The sequence below is a fragment of the Pinus tabuliformis genome, chromosome 9 (genome assembly GCF_031772625.1).
Source record: "Pinus tabuliformis cultivar Carrire ecotype Pingquan chromosome 9, CPIR1, whole genome shotgun sequence".
NCBI lineage: Eukaryota > Viridiplantae > Streptophyta > Pinopsida > Pinales > Pinaceae > Pinus > Pinus tabuliformis.
Window position 1 is genome coordinate 1,033,678,782 of NC_142307.1, and position 21,796 is coordinate 1,033,700,577.

A 21,796-nucleotide genomic window follows, 5' to 3' on the forward strand; every position below is an offset into this window, starting at 1 on the left:
ATCGTGGCACCGGGATTGGTGTTGCAGCAACGGAAAATTACCGTTGGGGCAACAGGGATTGGGAAAAAGACGTTTGTGAAAACGGGGAATGTGCCGGAGTAATGGAACTAGTGTTGCAGCAACAGGGATGGTGTTGCAGCAACGAGAAGTGGTGTTGCAGCAACAGGGATGGTGTTGCAGCGACAGGGATAGTGTTGCGACAACGGGAAATGGTGTTGCATCAACAGGGATGGTGTTGCAGCAACGGGAATTCGGAGTCCACATAGTAATTCCTTTTGAGACTTTTTGTTCTCAGCTACTTCCCAATGCTAACACCTGCAAAATACTGAAATGTAATATCGCAATCCTTGGCAGGATTTATTAGTTTCTAAAAAAAAAAAAAAAAAATGTCTAGCCTAAAAATTACATAAATAATAGAAACTCAAGTGCTTTGAGGGACAGCAAGTTCCCCTGGAAAAGAATACTGTTTTATTGCCATGCAAGTGGCTTTAAAGTCCTCTTTGGAAACCGGCCGCTGATATAACCGAAGTCGATAGCCATTCACTAATAGTGGTGTTCTGCTTCCATCAATTGTTAAAAGTCTAACTGTTCCATTTGGGAAAACAGTATCCACCTCGTATGACCCTAACCATCTTGTTCTCAGTTTCCCTTGAAAATTCTCAAAACATGAATCATAAAGTAAAGCCCAGTTACCTTTCTAGAACTGCTTTTTCTTGATGGTTCTGTCATGCCATCTGCTTCTTTGTTGCTGTATCATAGTTGTTTGATGGACGGCATCCAGTCTTTTCTCATCCAATTCCTGCAACTGATGCAACCTGGCTGTCTGTGCATCAGTTAAGTCAAGGTTAACAGCTAAGGCAGTTCTTAAGGTTTTAATTTCAAACTCTACAGGAAAAATAGCATTCTTTCCAAAAACTAATTCATAGGGTGAAAATCCTGTTGTGTTTCTCCAAGTGGTTCTGTAGGCCCAAAGAGCCTCGGGCAAGCGCTGAAACCAGTCCCTTCTATTCTCATTTATCGTTTTTGTTAAGATAGCTTCTATGACCTTGTTGGTGCTTTCCACCTGCCCATTTGCTTGGGGGTGGTATGGTGTGGTCATCTTATGCTTGATATGATATTTTTGGAGCGTATATTTGAAACCATGAGAATTGAAAGGAGGTCCTCCATCAGTGACTAATTCTCTGGGTAGTCCAAATCTAACAAAGATTTCTTCAAACAAGAATGTTAGTACTGCTTCTTCATTAGCTTTAATGAGTGCTTTGGCCTCTACCCATTTAGTCATGTAATCTGTGCATACTAAAATATAAACTCTTTGATTAGATGGAGGATTAATGGGACCTACGAAATCTAATGCCCATTTCTCAAAGGGTTCGAGAGTTACCTGGGGATTGAGTGGCATTTCATCCCTATGGTTGCGCTGGCCCATTCTTTGACAGCTGTCACAAGCCTTCACATATTTTCTAGCATCTTTAAAAAGTGATGGCCAGTAATAACCCATTCTAAGTACCTTGTGAGCTGTTCTTTTATCTGCAAAATGTCCTCCACAAGGACCATCATGACAAGCTTTCAATATATCATAAATCTCATCTTCCCCAACGCACCTTCAGATTTCTTGATCTATTCCTGTGTGGAACAGACACCCGCTTATCCAATTGTACCTAGCACTTTGCTGGATGATCTTCCTTCTTTCCCTGTGTGATAGGTGTGATGGTAATTTTCCTGCAACTAGATAATTGGCAATGTCTGCATACCAGGGTGAGTGAGCAGATACTGCAAATAGATACTCATCAGGAAAAGAATCATCTACTGGAACATTTTCATCAGTTTTTAAATGAGAAAGAAAATCAGCAACTACATTTTCTTTTCCTGGCCTATCTACAATTGTGATATCAAATTCCTATAATAGTAATAACCACCTGGTGACTCGAGCATTTGTAATTGATTTATTCATTAAATACTTGATGGTCGAGTGGTCAGTATGCACAAAGGTAGTATAGCCAGTAATATAATGCCGAAATTTATTAATAGCATCAATAACTGCTAAAAATTCTTTCTCAGTTACTGTATAATTTAGCTCAGCTGGTGTCATGTTTTTGCTGATGAAATAGATAGCACAGGGGAGATTGTTTTCTTCCTGACCCAAGACAGCTCCAAGTGCCGTATCTGAGGCATCAGAGGAAATATGAAAGGGTAATGCCCAATCAGGTCCTTTCAAAATAGCAGCTGCAGACAACTGATGCTTAAGTTTATTGAATGCATTCTCACAGTCATCAGTCCACTTGAATTCAACATTTTCATTAATAATACAAACAGAGGAGAAGCTATTTTAGAAAAATCCTTAATGAATCTTCTGTAATATCCGAAATGTCCTAAAAAACTTCTCACCTCAATTTGTGTTTTGGGGATAGGAAGGTTCTGAATCACCTGAATCTTAGCTGGGTCGACTTGAATTCCTAAAAATGAAATGAAATGACCTAATACAATACCCTGATTCATCATCATATGGCACTTTTCAGTGCTTAAAGCAAGGTGTGCTTCTATGCACCGCTTCAGTACTCTTTCAAGGTTTTGCAGAGCATCTTCAAAGGTCACTCCATAAGGAGTAAAGTCGTCCATGAATATTTCTAATGAATCGTTTAACATATCAGAAAAGATTCCTATCACCGCTCTTTGGAATGTTGCTGGAGCATTGCATAGCCCAAATGGGAGTACTCTGTAAGCAAAGGTTCCCCATGGGCTAGTAAATGTGGTTTTGTCCTGGTCCTGGGGTGCAATCCTAATTTGGTTGTATCCACTAAACCCATCCAAGAATGAGAAGAATTTCTTACCTGCTAAATTATCCAATACTTGATCAATAAAAGGTAAAGGGAAATGATCTATCTGGGTTGCTTTATTTAATGATCTATAGTCTACACATACTCGCCATTTCCCATTCTTCTTTGGTACAATTACGAGTGGGGAAACCCACTCACTATCAGATATTGGATATATAAATCCTGCATTTAAAAGTTTTTGGAGTTCCTCCTTCACAATTTCTCTAAGGTTAGGGTTCATTCTTCGCTGGGGTTGACAGACTGGCCGGGATCCCTCCTTAATATAAATACGGTGAGTACATAATTCAGGGTAGATCCCTTTCATGTCTGTGTAGTCCCATGCAAATGCCTCTTTATTTGCTTGGAGTAACTTTATTAATCTCTGTTTTTCATCATCAGTCAAATAAGGATTTATATTTAGTGTTTTACCAGGTTCAATTTCAATTGTTGTGCTCTTGGAAGGGTTGCCTAATGCTGTCTGGCATAAGTTTTCATCTTTCATATTCTGCTGGGATTCAGGTTCTAAGATTGCAGTGAAGTGGTTAAATGTTTCTGGATTAACCGAAAAGGGTTCAGAAATAAAACTGCTAATTAGTTCATCTTCGGTGGAGTCTTTAAAAGTCAAAGCTTGTCCAATAGTTAATATCGGTTGGGTTTCCTCATCCTCATAGTCTACCCATACAGAATTGTCACTATTAATCATGGGTGTGGCATGAGGATAGAGGGTCAGCTGTTTAGTTTCTTGTCCATTGGAGATGGTCATTGATCCAGATCTACAGCTGATGAAAGCATCTGCTGTAGCCAACCAAGGTCTCCCTAGAATCAACGGATGACCCCCCAACTTTGTTTTAGTTTGTAACACCACAAAGTCAACCGTGTAATTCCAGGATTCTACAGAGATTATAAGGTCTTCAATGACCCCTTCAGGTTTAATCGTAGAACGGTCAGCTAATTCTAAGATAGTTGGAGTTTCCCTGATAAAGTTTTTTAGCTGGAGCAATTGCGTTGTTTCGAGTGTCATAATATTTATTGCAGCTCCTAAATCTACTAAGACTTTAGAGATAAAGGTTTTTCCGACCTGGACCGTTACTGTAGGGTGACCAGGGTCACCATACTTCACAGGATAATCTTTTTCAGTCATTAAGGCAGTTAATTCCCCCATCACATGAACTGTGAGGGGATCTTTAGCCTTCCTTCCAGGCTTTTTTATACAAATGTCTCTAATAGTTCTAGCATATATAGGAACATCCCTTAATGCTTGCAATAATGGGATTTTGACATACAAGTTCTGTAGCTCTCCTAAAAGGTTGAAGGTAGGTTGTTCAGGTGTTTTAGTGAGAGTCAGCCTTTCAGGGAATGGCGGATCTATTGTTTGATCATTATTGTTAGGTGCTGATTCTGCTGTTTCAGCACTATGGTTAGCTGGTTTCTCTTTTCTAGCCTCTTCTTTGTCAGAGTCCGTAATATCATCTATAATGGGTTCGACTATTCTCCCTGAGCGAAGGTGAATATCATTACATTGCAGGGGAGAGATAGGCTGATTTTGAATGTTAATAACTTGCAGGGCTTTATTATTATTTGGATTGGGGTTAGGTTGTACAGGCAGCTGTGGTCTCATTGCCTGGTTATTCGGAGGATTATTAGATGGTAAGGAAAGAGACTATTGTTGTTGAGGAAATGGTATTTGTTGGGCTGCCCAGTTTGGATTCCATTGATTAAAGTATGGTTGCTGGGGAGCCCAAGGATTCCATATAGTAGGGTCAGGAAAAGGAAGATTTGGTTGCTGCATAAGTGGAAAGTTCATTGCATTGAAGGGTGGGTATTGCATTTGGTTCATGGGTGGGTAAAAAGGAGGATTATTATTCCAACGATTGAATGTTGTATTAGAGATCATACCTTGTCTTTGCGGCCATTGCCTCCTCTATGTCATCAGGTACACTGCTTCAGCCTCTTCTTCAGTGGTCTGCAGTGCTGCTTTGATTCCAGGCAGAGAGGGGCATTGCTGTGTTTCATGGTCCTTCTCGCAGATTGTGCATATAGGTATCTTATCCAGTGGGCATTCTCTGAGTGGATGTTTTTCTCTGCATTTTGAACAGAAAATTGCCAGAGCAGCTTTTGCTTCTGCCTGTTTCTTCTTAACCTGCAGAGCATCAATTTGTGAAGCAAAATAACTTAGCATCTCAGTTTTAAATTCTTCTAATAAGTTACCTATCTCAGCTCTTGTTGCTCCTCCACTGGCTGACTTCTGAACTCTTGAATACACATTATCTCTACTTTTTGATCTACCTGCTGCTCCCCTTGAACACCTCATGCAGAGCTTAATAATTTCATCAAAGGGTTCTTTGGAAATGTCCCCTTTCCCAAGCATGTTCAACATGTCCAGGCAGTCATCTCTTACCCCTTTCAGCAGTATGGTCTTCAAAATATCTTTACTCATATTAGGATGATTAGACCGCTGCATATTATACTGTAATCTTTCCACGAAATCTTCCAAATTCTCGTCCTCTTTCTGGACCATTTTAAACAATTCTTCCTTCCTTTCTCTTGTCCGGTAGTAGTCTTGATACTTGGCTAGAAATCCCTCTTTCATCTGGTCCCAGGTGGTGATTGCCTGAGCTCCTAAGCTCATAAACCACCTCAACGCATTCCCTTTTAGTGTTGCTGGAAACAATTTCAGCTTCTGATTAGGACTTATGTAATCATAACTTCTACGCAGTATGTCGAATTCAAAGAGGAATTCGTTCGGGTCTTCAGAGGATAACCCATGAAAATTGGGTAATGCCGAGAGTGGGATGTTTTTCATGGGGGTTGTTCCTCTCGGGAGCTCCCCAATAGGGAATTCCAGGGTAGAGAGTGAGTTTTCCCCTCTTCCTTCTGTTCTGTTATCCTCCATTGGTCTTTTTCCTGAATCACTTGCTTTATCTTCTGTGTCTTCTGTTTCTTCAGGTTCTTCTACCGGTTCCTCAGTGTATTCTGGTGCTTCCGCTTCCTTTCAGGTCCTATTACTTCCTCCGTCTGTTGGTCTGTTTGTGAGGAGTATTGGATTTTAGGTCTCCGGGAACTCGTCCTCTGTGATGTTTCGGCCTTAGAGATGATTTCGTCGATATAAGTCTTTCTTCCTCCTTTGCCGCCTGCAAAATTAGGTTTCTTGCGTCCTCTCATACACCTGTTATTTTCACAAAGAAACCATTAATACTTTTAGAAATCTTTAGTTGACTTCCCCGGCAACGGCGCCAAAATGTTGGCTAGTTGAATTGTTTATGAATTAAACATTCAAGTACCACATTAATGGTCAACCAGGGAAAGTCTTTTTATTCCAAAGGCTACTGCGTACTGTATGTACTTAAATTCTAAAAGCATTGAAAAGCTGTAGTATACGTGATTCTTACGCTATGTCATTACAGTACTTGTTAAAATAAAAGCAATTAATTAAAGCTACAAATCTGGAAAGCAAAGTGATGGATGCTCCGTTGGCAGAGGATCAGGACCCTATCCTCCAGGTGGGGACGTTCAGCACCTGCCCTGTAATCAGATTACTAATGCACACTGCACTCTCATTCACCGGTGAGAAACAAACTCAAGTGATTAATGAAACAGAGTACTAGCAAAACAGAAAATACCAGAGGTAATGCTATAAAATCCAAACAGAGTACCAGAAAGAAACTATTGCACACTTACACACTTGACAAGAAAGTAAATGGGTGAATCTTGTGAGGAAGGTGGGCCCAGTCCCTCTCACAAGATTCCCCAGGAACACGAAGACTGGATTAAGTGCTCAAAACAGTTTTATATTCATCTGCCAAAAAGATTTGAATACAATAAAGTTCAGACTTGCTGATGTTCTCAAGATCTCTTCTTACAGACTGACCATAGACACTGACTAATCCCCTTTTCATGTAGATGTCTCCTCTTTATAGAGGAGACATCTATTACAATAAAGTATTACAGCCCATTCAGTTAACCCATTCTATCAAAAATAAGAATTTCAGAACGCTGTTACAACAGTATGATAATATGTTCTTTCTTGGGTTCTGGCTGTTACACAACTGGTAACTGACTTCGACCGTCTTCTTGGGATCTTCACATTCCTTTGCCGTTTCCCCATGCTGTTCCTGATTTAGGCCATGCTGACTGTGTTCTTCTTGCTTTAGACCTCCGCTTGATTATGTCGCGTCAGGGTTCTTTAAATAGTTGCCATCTGTTATTCGCGGCTGTTACAAAATAGCTTGCTTTAGGTGATTGTTGTTGCTGACTATAGCAACTATGGAGTTGTTGCTTCTGGTGTTGCAACAACTGCATAGTTGCTGTTTCTGGTGTTACAGCAACTGCGTAGTTGCTATTTCTGGTGTTACAGCAACTATACATTATAATTCCTGCAAGCTTAAGGCAATTACTTGACAGTTTAGTCAGCGTTTCCAAGGATAAATATAAAGATATTCACGAATATGCAATGAACAATTAAACATAGATATGCGGGAGGTTACTTCGTACCTTGGGGTAATTATGTCATTATAAAATAAAAGCTTTCAACCTATGACTGCAAAAGGATAATAATACGGCAAAAAGATAAGGTCAAAAATAGGTCAATTCTGAGTCCCAACATTGACATCGCAGAAAGATGGATCTTAAGTGGTCTAGATGGTCATGACACTTAGCAGAATGGGCTGGTAAGTCATCAAGGTAAGGTTGAACAATGTGTTGAATATCATGAAACACATAAGACATTTCTCTCTAGAAGGTAGCGCCAACATTTTTTAAACTGAAAGGAAGTTTTTTGTAGGAAAAATAGCCCCATGGATAGATAAAGGTTGTCTTATGTTGATCAGTAGGTGAGATGTTGATCTGCTTGTAACCAGAAAATCCATCCATAAACGAGAAAATCTCACTCCCAGCACACTCATTGATGTTCTTATCGATAAATCGAGTGGGATAGTTGTCTTTTGGACGTGCGCAATTGCTATTGCAGTAATCAACATAGATGCAAATTGTGGCCTACGTTTTAGCAATAGGGGAAATTTTAGACACCCAATTAGTCAATGGGATTGGATAAACAATTCCAACTTTTAATAGTTTCTCAACTTTGGCCTTAATTGCAACAAACTTCCAAGGATGCATAGGATGAAGGCATTGACGAATAGGCTTTTCACCAATATAGGTAGGTATTTCATGCACCACAATTGTTGGATCAATACTAGGCATTTCCTCGTATGAGCACATGAAGACATCTCAAAATTCTTTGAAAAGTTCAGTGTAAACCCTGATCTCATCAGGAGAACAGGAAACCGCAATATGAATGTTCTCAACGATTCCAGGTTTAACGGAAATGTCAAGAGGCATTTTTATAGTAATGTTTCCCATATTACCCTTAGGCAGGACTTCGTGCACCAAAATAGGTGTTTGAAGTTGATGTGTTGGGCAATGAGAAACAAACTCTTGAAGATGTGAAGGCATCTCACCAATGTTGGGAAGAAATGAAGAATGATCATGGAGGTCGTTCAAGGAGTTTTGTCCAAAGACATAACCTCAACGACACTCTCATCGATGGGGAATGTCTCGTTCAAAGGATCCGAAGAATCCCATGAACCAAGCCAAGGAGATGGCACATAAGTATCGAGGTTCATACTAAAAACAACATGACTTTTTGAAGCAGTCGTTGAAGCCAAGACAATCTCTTGATAAGCTTGTTCTAGTGGACTTAAAGGCATAAAATTACCAAATGTATTAATTTGATATGGAGTAGGAATAATTGAAGGATATGTAGAAACAAAGGTCATATTGATCGAAGTGATATTTAGAGGTGGGAGAGAAAAAGTGCCCATTAAAGAATTGTATTTGGAAAGGCTTGCCCCCACACTCTCATAAGTAATTTCAGTATTTCCCACACATGGGACATTTTTGTTCAATGTACCGAAGAGAAACAAGGTAGTTGGTCGACGGTGACAGTTTTTCCTTTGCGAGGAAAACGAAGCACCCGGAACAAAGAAGAAACCACACAAAACATAACTTGGGTCCAACTTTTCCCGAGAATAAGGTTGTAATTGAGATTTGCATCTACAACTTCCACTTCTAGCTCAAAGGTCTTTCCTTCCAATGTGATAGGAAAAATTGAGAGAATACCATATGGACGGGAGCCTCTGCCATAAAATGCCTCCAAAGTGTTTGGGGATTGATTGAGAGGATTAGAGTGAATGGACTTTCGACACGAAACAAACATGACATAGGTGGAATCACCTTCATCGATAACAGTCTGATGGATCGTCTTTCCTTTAATGATAACTTGAATCAGAAAAGAAATATGATGAGGAAGATGAGGAACGTGGTTTTCAAGATCAAAGGTAATTAAACTCGAATTGGCAGGATCAATGGCACCTATAGAAGACAACAAAGGTTTCCGATGCATTGGACATGTTTGGAGAACCTCAAAATCAGACATCGTCGAAGCCTCTTGAGATAAATCTTCAACAATATTATAATGTTGTGTAGCTCTAGAATTCGGATTATAAGATGATTTTCGAAGCACACCTTTGAGGAGTGGTTGGATTATGAATTCATTGGTAGGATGCTCAATATGGAGTGGACCGGAATTGGATGGAGTGGAAGTAGAAGTTATACTAGTGACTTCTTTATTCACCATCCTCTTTTGTGGGTTTTGATAATCCTTTGTTCGATTAGAGATTGAAATTGGTGATGAACCTTGCATCATGAAAACTTTGGAATGAGAGGAGGTAGAGGATTGCGGTTGTTCTACCAACTGTATCTACTGAGATGGAAATGGTTCTTTAAAAACAACTGGACTCCCTTTCAATAAACATTTAACTTCAACACATCGGGGATAATCCTTGGTATAATGGTCTTCCTCATAGATGAGGCAACGATATTTCGAATTTCACTTGCAAGCATCATCAATGGATGATTTGGGTGGATCCTGTTTCAGGGTATCGGTTTTGGCTTTACCTTTACCCTTTTTCTTACTTTTGAGGCTTTATCTGATATGGTAGACTAAACAACATGAACCTCAGAGGTTTCACCAGGATTTGACAATTTTTTCGAAGGATGGTTGGAACCAGTATCCGAAACAGACTTTTGCTTCAAAGAAGTCTTAGTGGAGGTCAGGGACACTAATCCAATTATACCATCAATAGGTTGTACATAAAGAGACTTTGAAGTTTATAGATCCGAAGATGGTCTTGGAGCATTAGGAAACATCTCATATAACGTACCATATTGGGAATAAAATAAGCCTAGATACTAGGCATGATAAATAGCTTGGTCCTCGGTAATGAAACCACCCATCACTATTTCCTTAGCAATATTGTTTACAAATGATTTTGTGAACCATTTGGTTAACAAATCATCAGGAATATCGAATTTGATGAGGTGATGCCTACATCTCCATTCGTGGATATGATCAGAAATGTGCGTCATGGTATCTTTCTTAAGAGATCATGTTAGAAAATGAGTGTCAATTTCATAACGAATTGGAAACTTGAAGCGGGTGAGGAAAGCCATAGCTAAAGACTTAAAGTCAACATAGGTACTTCAACGTAACTCGACATACCATTTTTCAGAAACACTTGTTAATTTTCTTTGAAAGAGGCGAAGACAGATATAATCGTCAACATAAGAATTTGAAGAGCACCATAAGTGATATGTCATCACATGGGCTTGTAGGTCCTCTTTACATTTTCCTTCGAATTTAGGGAAACCACTTGGAATTTTAGTTGGAACTAGCTGCCAGTAAGGCGAATTAAGTATAGCATCATTTGTAAGCCTCGGGACATCAGGAAGTTCCAACGTGGTTGAAATTGCAATTATGGATTAAATGGTAGGTAGGGCCTTTGAGGAGGCCCAAACTATGGGTTCCAACCTTGCTGGTAAGGATTCTGCCCCCAAAGTGGAGGATTTTGATCATACAGGATTTGATTTTTCCCCCACTGAGGGGTACCTTGACCATAAGGTGGATTTTGTCCAAGGTAGGTTTGATATTGACCTACCACAGGCTATTGATAAGAAATATATGTGTATATGGGTTGTAAGGTTGTTAGACTTGTTGACCCTGGACTTGAAGAGATTGACCTTGCTGTTGCAGGGGTTGACCTTGTGTTTGCAAGGGCTGACCTTGTTGATATAAATATTGAACTTGTTGCTGTAGAGGTTTGCCTTGCTGCTGCAAATGCTGACTTTTTTGCTGTAAAGGTTAACCTTGCTACTGCAAGGGATGGCCTTGCAAACACAAAGGTTTAGTAGGTTGTTGAACAAACTAAGTTTGTTGCTGCAAAGGTTGTTGATACTGCTGCAAAAGTTTCCCTTACTGCTGCAAAGGTTGTTGGATATTTCTTTGGGATATACCCTGAGGGTATTGGTAATTTACGAATTGAATCTGACCATATCCACCAGGAATCATGGATTGACCAGCCTAGACATCAACACCTACTTGTGGAATGTAAGATGGATTGACCAAGGCTTGCGAACCATATGGGACATATGCCTGTTGGAGTGGAATCTGAGATGTATAAGGCTATTGACATTAGATATTACCCGACCTGGATGGACCAACAGGGTTAGGAATACCAATAGAATAAGGTTGATTGACTCCAACCATGTGAGATTGCAATCCACTCACATGGGTTTCACCTGACATGAGAGGAATGTTTGGATTTCCCCCCCCTAGGCAGTGGCAAATTCTATCCTCTTAATGGAGGGGTGGAAGAACTGACTGAAAGATGACCTAAAATGGTCGGTTGTACCAAAATAGATAGTAGAAACAATGGTACAGGTTGCAATGGGATCGTAGATTTAATAGGAACGAACATAACAATGGTTTGTACATAAATTTGAGAGGTTGCATTTGGAATAAACAGACCAGTAGTAGGCATGGCATTTAAAGACCAAATGTGATTTTCATACAAGGATTAAGCACAAGGAGTTCCTGAAACTAATTGGGCTAAGGTTGTATAATCAGGTGGAAACATAGCCCCGTTGGTTTTAGGAAGTGTGTGAGATGGGACTCTTCGCGTAAAAGGAAAACCTTATGTAGGAAATTAATACCCTTATTGATCATTGACATGAGGAGTATGAGTAGTGGAAACTTCTGAATTATCTGGAGAAGAGGTTGGGATCTCACCCTCTAAATCCATGGGTGGAAACAGTTGGCGAGGAGGAATCTGAGATGTACGAGGAGATAACTCCAAAGGAACACTAGGCTGATCGTAAGGATTGTAAGGATGCTGAGGAGATATCACAACAGGATCAAATAGCAGATTCAACAGATATAAGACAAACCTTTGTGGACTCTTAGGGGCTTATGGATCATATTCTTGAGGTGAAAATGAATCCGAAGGTGGTGGATGGGAATAAAGGCGTTGAATGCTCAGGACAATCCCCAGTTCAAAACCTTGAGCTTCAATTGAGTGAGGAAGTTCCAGGTGAACTCCTTGTGAAGACCCTTCAGTATTAGACAATGAAGGGGAACTCTGGGGTGAGCTCAATGATTCAGCCACGATGACTTTCTCTTAAGAGTACAAGAAAGAGAGGAGATTCATTGAGGGTTGATTAAAAATAAAATTTACAAGGATTTACTCAATATTGGGCCAAGAAGCAACTACATGGGTTCGACATGAGGTCGTTGGTAGTTAATTTTATTGACATGAAATAAAAATAAATAAAATGAGTAAAATCCAGGCAATAAGGATTACCAAGTATCCGTGAACCATAATATATGCCCCAACCAAAATCAACGATTTAACATATGATAGAAAATCTCCCTTAATGATGTGTTCGATGTATCACGTTTACAAGGTGGCTGACTCAATTACATGTGGCTAAAGGATAGCATCCTAATGGGGTCTCCCAATATATACTCGATGGTACAGGGAGCACAAGTCCGTGTTAGTGTTGTCTAATGAAAAATTGTTCAATGAGAGCATCCCTATATACTTTTCATACTAAAGTGCCTCCAATATACCTGAAAGTACTATATACTTCCATACTGGGACGGGATTTCACCCCTGGATACAATGCAAGCAGTTAACAACAACTGCTATGTTTTAAGACGTCGGAACACGTCTCTAGCCTAGACCTTTAAATATTTGCTTTAAGTGACAAATGCTCCTTAACTTAATTGAGGTAAATTTTAAGTTTAATCTTGAATTAAGTTTTAGTTTTGAGGGCTCAATGATGCCGCTTGTTCCTAGAATGCAATTAAATGATGAAAATGAAACTTTTCATTCGATGAAAGCTATTATAACAAAGTAAGAGAAACAACCAATCAATGCATCAAACAATCCACAAAAGCATCAATACAATTGTTTCAATGCAATATGTAAAAATGAGATCTAATCTTTCATTCCACTAACAAATGCAATGCCATAGAAATGAAAATATTTTTCTTTTAACTAAAGATGCAATAATGGTTTCTCTTTCCCTTTAATGCAATTGATGCAAACTAGTGCAAAAGAGAAAAAGAAAATGCAAACAATTCACTAATGATGAAAATCTCATTCACTTTCTTATTTGAATGCAAGAAATGTTTTGAAAATAATTCAATATACACACTTTCACTTTCTGAAACACAAGAATAACAACAAACACTTTCTTTCAATTCAATTAAAAAAAAAACAATTTTATAATCTATTGCTTGATAACGAAACTAAAGTGACTTTGAAAGCATGTACTTGATTCGACACTAATAAAAACAACTTTATACCAAAGAACCAAAAGTGACCTACAGAAGATGTCCAAACGCAAAAAGAAATTTTTAACAAAGGTAACTAATATCTGAAGAACAGACCAAAAAGTGAATGAAGGGTGACCTAGAAACCCTAGGAACCCTAGAAAGAAAATCAAGCTCCGGACACACTTAAACCAAAATAAGAGGCAATTGTAGTAAGACAAACATGTGAACCAAGATAATGACACTATAATCACATTGAAAAACCACTACTAGAAGGAAAAATAATGAAATCAAGAAGAAAAATACTAATTTTCTTTAACCTCTGGGATCATCGCACCTATCATAAGCAAAAAAGCGACAATCGTGACTATAATTAAAACATCCACGATGTCATTGCGACTCTCAAGGAGAAAACTATGATGGTCGAGAAAGATGAGATAAAACCAAAAAATATTCAAGATCATCAAAAACTAAGAACCTTCAAGCAATCATCAGTAAGTGAAAAAAGTTATAAACAAACAAACACGCCTAGTTGGTCAAACTCAACAAAAATGAGGGATGAAGGATTGAATGGAAAGGATTATAGTTTCCCTAGTGGAGTTGCCATTTTGTTGTCTAGGTAAATCCTCTCTACAGACAAAGACGATTCCTCTGGCCCAATGAGTGGGGCTAGAAACCTAAGTGAAAATCTATTAGACACTTTCCTAAGTTACAATTGAAATGAGAGACGAAGAAGATGGCCTACCTCGTTCTGATGCTATCTAGATCTCCTTTATTGAAAATATTGAATCACTAGAATTGTGGGCTTGTTCCTATTGCTCACAACATTTATGCACTTGCACAAGAGATCAAGACAGAACAAGGCATCTAAATACAAATAGCATACTCAAAAGCAACCTATGTAAATGATCAAGGAATGTTAAGATAGATGATACATGAGCATACACATCAAAGGAAAATGAACCAGTAACTGTATATTAATAGAAAAGAAGGGGAAGCATGCAACCAAGCCTTGATGTTGATAGGCTCTCCTTGAATGAATGTCCAAGTCTAAGCTAGGCTCTGCAAGCACTCCTTCTCCAAGCCAAATGAGTAGCATATAGGCACAATATTAGCATAAGGGTGCAAATAGACATAGAACAACCATTTGGGAATGGGAGAGGATGAATATATAGGACAGGAAAGAGAGTTAGGATCTCTCCAAAGATAGGAGTAGGCCCTCATCTCAAGGAGGTAGCTCATAGGGATAATACCAAGAGACCAAGTTGGAAGAACTTGACCTCATATACTTAGAACAAGCTACAGTTTGCCACTCTAGAAGCTTCTAGATCATGAAACTTCTCATCCTCTTTGGGAAAATTGCCTTTTTGGGATCATCGCGGGTATATAAGTAAACAGAGAGATGCCATCATAGTTCGAATATAACAACACGATACCATCATGGTTTTTAGTATCATAAGAGTGATGATTCTCAAATTAGGGTTTAAGATCTATTTCCTTTAGGGGAAGCTCAAGGCATTTTCCAATTAATGTCTTAAGGAGGATCTAAGTAGCATATATGAATGAGTACACTGCATAATGGTCATGTTTAAGGAACTTCGAGGTATGTCATAGGGAAGTGCAGGAGGTGTGAAAAAATATTGTGTAACAGGGAGATACATCCAATGTTTCCTCATGGGAGGCATATAGATTAATTTTTTGATTGTCACTATGTACCCAGGAGTCATGCAAAGGGCCCGACTATACAAAACAATTATTTTGATAGGCTAGAGACATGACATATAGGCACAACAGTGTTGCAGATATGTAGGATTCATGCCTTCCACCATATCACTGGATGATTGATGATGCTGGTGGAGAGTGTGCTGGGAGGGACCTACTATGGGAGGGCCCAAATGAAGTTTTCATTGTTGAAACAATAGTTGACATTACGCAGGTAGAGGACCAATGAAAATTGTTCATTTGGAATAGTTTTATGCTCACTCTTCTTTGGGAATATCCCCACTATTTGGCCTTGTTATCACTGTAAAACTTCCTTAAAAAATTTGGACAACTTACATGGTTTCTCAATTCTTGTATCAGTCATGGTCAAATCATGATGAAGTCATTTTTATGTTTTAGAGTCTAAGTCATAGGGTTAGAGTCTCATGTCCATCTTCAAATAAAGTTTGACAGCCTCATTCCATGTCTTAGAAGCCTCACCATGTGTTTATAAGTCATATCTCACATCATTTTGGAGAAATTTTAAAACTAGCTATGAAATTAGTGTTTTCGTAGCGCGCTACGAAACCCCTGTAGCAGCCTGTTTTAGCAGAAAAACTGTTTTTACTAGTTAACTTACAAAAGATTTCCTGAGCAGACGAGAACTTAATTTTGCAAATTGAAAGAGGCTTTTCTTCCTAACATGATGCGCTACAAAAAACTCTTTCAGTTTCTTCAAATTCGTTCTGAGGTGGGAGGAATTTATGGTTAAACTTGCGCTACGAAACTGCTGAAAGTCAAGCTTTGTCTACTGGTTTTAGCAGTCTTTTTCAAGATCAGTGTTTGGTTACAAGAAGACGTATTTTGGAATTCTGAGAGAGGTTTATCTTCATAAAATGTCCGGCTACAATAACCTATCTCACTTTATTCATAAGTGTTTTCAGTTGGGATATACTAAGCTTTCATTGAGACCCTAATTTCAGAAAACGGATTTTTCCTGTTTGCCACGTGTTTTTCAAGGACAGTTTGTGGACAGCGGGAGAAATTTTTTCAAAAACCAGGAGAGGTTTTTGTTTTGGAAAACATGGGCTACAAAAACCTCCTTCAGTTTCATAAAATGTGTCATGGATGAAGAGATAAAGGCTCTGTCCCACGTGCCAATTTTCAAGGATCTAAACCTAAAAACAGGGAAACATGTTCCCTAATTTCTAGGGTTTGTCATCAGCAGTTGGGTGACCACGTGGGAGGCTTCATCAAATTAGACTTCGTGAGGTTTCAGCTGTCAAAGAATGCTTTAAATGCTTAGATAAGGTTGTTGTAATCATAATAATGAGTTACACTCCTAGTTGTATTAGGTCACTAGCACTCCTAGTTAACAGCTAGTTCTAATTAATGGTTTGTTTTATGGTTAGAATAGGTGTCAGTGATGGCAAATTCGAATTCTCTTGATGAGGGATGATGGAATCCTAATTGTAAATGCTTTATATAGAGCAAGAGGTCGAATTAGAAAAGGGTTGGAAATTTTATGAAAAAGCTGGTATTTGGCCTATGTTAGACTCATTTTCAGTAATATACATGCTGAACTTTACTTCTCAGGATTGATGAAGGATTTTTTATGTTCAGAATATGTGATGTTGTCCTTTTCTTAATTCTTACAGTGGTATGGATGTATAATCACTCAGAATTCACTGAATGTGCTCTGACTTCCTGTATACATTTATAAACTGTGTGGTCCCATATGAGTTTATGTTCTGAATGTTTAAATGCTGAATGCCCTGACTTCCATGTAACGTTGAGTTCATTGTTATATTGAGGTTTTGTTGACTCCATAAGCCCAATGGATAGTTTTGTTTAATGTGTTTCCACCATTCATATTTTTCATAGTTGTTCTACAAGAGTTAGCCATCTTATCTTTAATCAAAATCATTAACCCATCAAGAGAGAGCCCTCTCAGGTTGAGGAGGCTAAGCCTCAGCCTAAAGTCGGTTTGAAATAGTTACTTGAAGTCTTCCTGGTCTACAGCCTTCCAGGGCCTGATTTTGAGATAACATTTTGGTGCGTCTGCCGGGAGCCTGAAGTCTATTCATTCCCGAAATTAAGAGGTTGAACTTCTGAAGGTAGCAGGAGCTCAGACATCTATTTGAGGCTGCAAAACTACCTTGGCGACTCCACACATCGAATAAGAAATTGGAAGGTGACTCCACTGCTAGAAGATCAGTAGCTTGATGAAGTTTCAAGATGAGTTCCACTGCAAGAATGAATGCTAGGTATGCTCCTATGAATTGGTCTCATATCCCTGGTTTTCCAAATCCTATGCCAAAGGTTGATTGGTTAGAGGATCTTCCGATATTCAATGATGAAAAGAAAGACAATGCCGCTCTTCATTTGGTTAGGTTTCATATGCATGTACGCAGTCTTAAGGTTCACTTTCCTGAGGATTGTCTCATGAGGATGTTTATGACCACTTTAGAAGGAAAAGCATGGTCTTGGTATAAAAGTTTAGAAAATGGTTCATTATATTCTCTTGCTGATTTCCATGATGTGTTCTATGACATGTATAAAGAGTGTCATCCCTCCTTATTGCTGGTCAAAGATTGTTGTAAACATTCTACGAGTTTTATTCAATATTTGGAGGATTGTTATGATGATGATGAATTTATGGATGAAGAAATTTTAGAGGCTCTTCATAACAATGCATTTCAGCACCAAGAAGAAAGTATAACATCTCATGAAACGCAGCATGAAGATCGGCAGGGGTTTATTTGTGAAAACCATGTTTCATCCTTTGATATGAATGAAAAGATGCAGCAGATTTGTCAGTCTTTTGATCATAAAGAATATGAAATTGATTGCAAACACCAAGAAGAAATACTGGAAGAAATTTCTTATAATCCTTAGGCAGAAGAAAAAGTTGTTCATTTTTGTGATTCCTTGCAGCAGCTTACATCAAAGAATGATCACAATAGTGAGGAAAATTACATTGTTTGTGGGCATCATGCAGAAAGGCAGTTGGATAGTACATCAAAGGGGTCTTGTGTGGTTGAAAATCAGTTGTCTGAAGATTTAGAGTGTTATGATGATCATCAAAATAATCATGTCTTCTTTGACCCTATAAGTGAATACATGGCAAAGTTTTGCACACCAGTATTTCATTTTCATTTGCATTATGAAGATCAGGTACATTATAAGTTGATTTGGTCATCTCACTATCATGGTTATTTTGAGGTCGAATGCAGTCAAGAGCCTCCTATATCAGAAAGGACAATTGATTGGCTTTATTGGAAGTTTCATGTTCCTTGAGTTACAAGTGGAGATTGCAGCTGATAGGGTAGGTAGGAATGTGCAAATAAGATCAGGGTAGGTTGACTGAGCATCTATTTTAGTAGGTACAGTTTGAATTCTTCTTACAAAAAATCATTCAAGGCTTGAGGAGCAAATTGGGCAGAAGTTCAAAGTTTTCTTCTAGAGGATGGATAGCGGCACTGGAGCTACAGGTTCTTAATGTACCACAAGGGCACACTATCCCTAGTGGAGCCACTGTTATCACTATAAAACTTCCTTAAAAAATTTAGACAACTTACATGGTTTCTCAATTCTTGTATCAGTCATGGTCAAGTCATGGTGAAGTCATTTTTATGTTTTAGAGTCTAAGTCATAGGGTTAGAGTCTCATGTCCATCTTCAAATAAAGTTTGACAGCCTCATTCCATGTCCTAGAAGCCTCACCATGTGTTTAGAAGTCATATCTCACATCATTTTGGAGAAATTTTAAAACTAGCTATGAAATCAGTGTTTTCGTAGCGCGCTACGAAACAACTGTAGCAGCCTGTTTTAGCAGAAAAACAGTTTTTACTAGTTAACTTCCAAAAGCTTTCCTGAGCAGCCGAGAACTTAATTTTTCAAACTGAAAGAGGCTTTTCTTCCTAACATGCTGTAATACAAAAACCTCTTTCCGTTTCTTCAAATTCGTTCTGAGGTGGGAGGAATTTATGATTAAACTTGCGCTACGAAACTGCTGAAAGTCAAGCTTTGTCTACTGGTTTTAGCAGTATTTTTCAAGATCAGTTTTTGGTTACAGGAAGACGTATTTTGGAATTCTGAGGGAGGTTTCTATTCATAAAATGTTCAGATACAATAACCTATCTCACTTTATTCATAAGTGTTTTCAGTTGGGATATACTAAGCTTTCATTGAGACCCTAATTTCAGAAAACGGATTTTTCCTGTTTGCCACGTGTTTTTCAAGGACAGTTTCTGGACAGCTGGAGAAATTTTTTCAAAAACCAGGAGAGGTTTGTGTTCTGGACAACATGAGATACAAAAACCTCCTTCCTTTTCGTAAAATGTGTCATGGATGAAGAGATAAAGGCTCTGTCCCACATGCCAATTTTCAAGGATCTAAACCTAAAAACAGGGAAACATGTTCCCTAATTTCTAGGGTTTGTCATTAGCAGTTGGGTGACCACGTGGGAGGCTTCATCAAATTAGACTTCATGAGGTTGAAGCTGTCAAAGAATGCTTTAAATGCTTAGATAAGGTTGTTGTAATCATAATAATGAGTTACACTCCTAGTTGTATTAGGTCACTAGCACTCCTAGTTAACAACTAGTTCTAATTAATGGTTTGTTTTATGGTTAGAATAGGTGTCACTGATGGAAAATTAGAATTATCTTGATGAGGGATGATGGAATCCTAATTGTAAATGTTTTATATAGAGCAAGAGGTCAAATTAGAAAAGGTTTGGAAATTTTATGAAAAAGCTGGTATTTGGCCTATGTTAGACTCATTTTCAGTAATATACATGCTGAACTTTACTTCTCAGGATTCATGAAGGATTTTTTATGTTCAGAATATGTGATGTTGTCCTTTTCTTAATTCTTGCATTGGTATGGATGTATAATCACTCAGAATTCACTGAATGTGCTATGACTTCATGTATACATTTATAAATTGTGTGGTCCCATATGAGTTTATGTTCTGAATGTTTAAATGCTGAATGCCCTGACTTCCATGTAAGGTTGAGTTCATTGTTATATTGAGGTGTTGTTGACTCCATAAGCCCAATGGATAGTTTTGTTTAATGTGTTTCCAGCATTCATATTTTTCATAGTTGTTCTACAAGAGTTAGCCATCTTATCTTTAATCAAAATCATTAACCCATCAAGAGAGAGCCCTCTCAGGTTGACGAGGCTAAGCCTCAGCCTAAAGTCAGTTTGAAATAGTTACTTGAAGTCTTCCTGGTCTGCAGCCTTCCAGGGCCTGATTTTGAGATAACAGGCCCTCTTGTTTAGATCCTTAATGGGGGAGCACAAGAGGCCAGGATGCGCCACTGGGGGTAACTACTAAGATGAGGTGGAGGAGGTGGAGTCAGACGATTTTTCTAACCTAATTTTTTCACTCGGTTGGACCAGAAGCCACTATACATAGATGACTATCCATATAGTGTCATGAACTATCAGGGGGATCATGACATACCACTTCCACCCGGATGAGCATGTGGCCCATATGGTATGTGGAAGTGGCTATACATTTGATGCATTTATTGTTTAAGAAATATATGTATGTGGTATTGATTTCTAAATTGTTTGGTATGAAAATATAACACCAATGAGGCCAACAAGATATACGTGATGGGCCACAGCGCCAGGGGCTATAGATCAAGGTGGTACCTCATCATAATTGAGGCTAGGTGGTGAAGCTCTAATGGAGGATCCCTGACATAGATGTGATGTACTACTGATCAAGGTTACATAACATGGGTGGCATGAGCTAGAAGATCGATATATAGATGAGTGTATGGGTCCTCCCTTGGGGTGGTAAGGAATCATGCATTGCATTGTGATGGATCTTCAAGAAATACGAGATCTAGAGGCTGGGGGGTGGAGCTATTGGCTTAGGAGCTTCTAGATGATAATGATTAGGCATAGGGACATGTGGGTCCCCATTTGTTTTTATGATAACATGCAAACAAAAATTTTAGATATATTTATAGTGGACTCAAAACACAATAATCGATACATATTTATGATTATGCATCTTTTCGTGATGATTGTGGTTTACAATTTGTTTATGGATGTATTCTTACATGTGATAAATTACATTTTAGAATGTTATTTGCAATGGTATCTACGCAGTGATTCTAGGCTCTAGGAACATGATTGATTGAAATGGATTCAAATTTTCGAGCAAAAAGGTTAAATCATAGATATTTTCTAAATAGAACAAAATTATGCACACGATAAACACCCTTCAATTGCATGATAAGTATCAAGGAATTAGGAAAAGCATGAAGGTGAAGGTTCTAATGGTCAAAGGAATTGGCTAAAAAACATATCACAACATCATATTCAGCCTGGCTATTGGTGGCAGATTCAATGCAGATGTCGTTGGAGTGGACTAATGAAGGCAAGAGGGTGAAAATGACCCAAGTTTTCGAGGCTAGATTCTTGGTGAAGCGACTCTCACCATCGGAAAAAGTAATATAAGGTGTTGATGATGGATCCATATAAAATATGCAAGAATAAAATGTGTAAGAATGTGGGGGATGCAAAATACCTAAATACAAGAAGAAAGAAAGAGATGCATGCATTTCAATGGGAAATGTTATGGGTA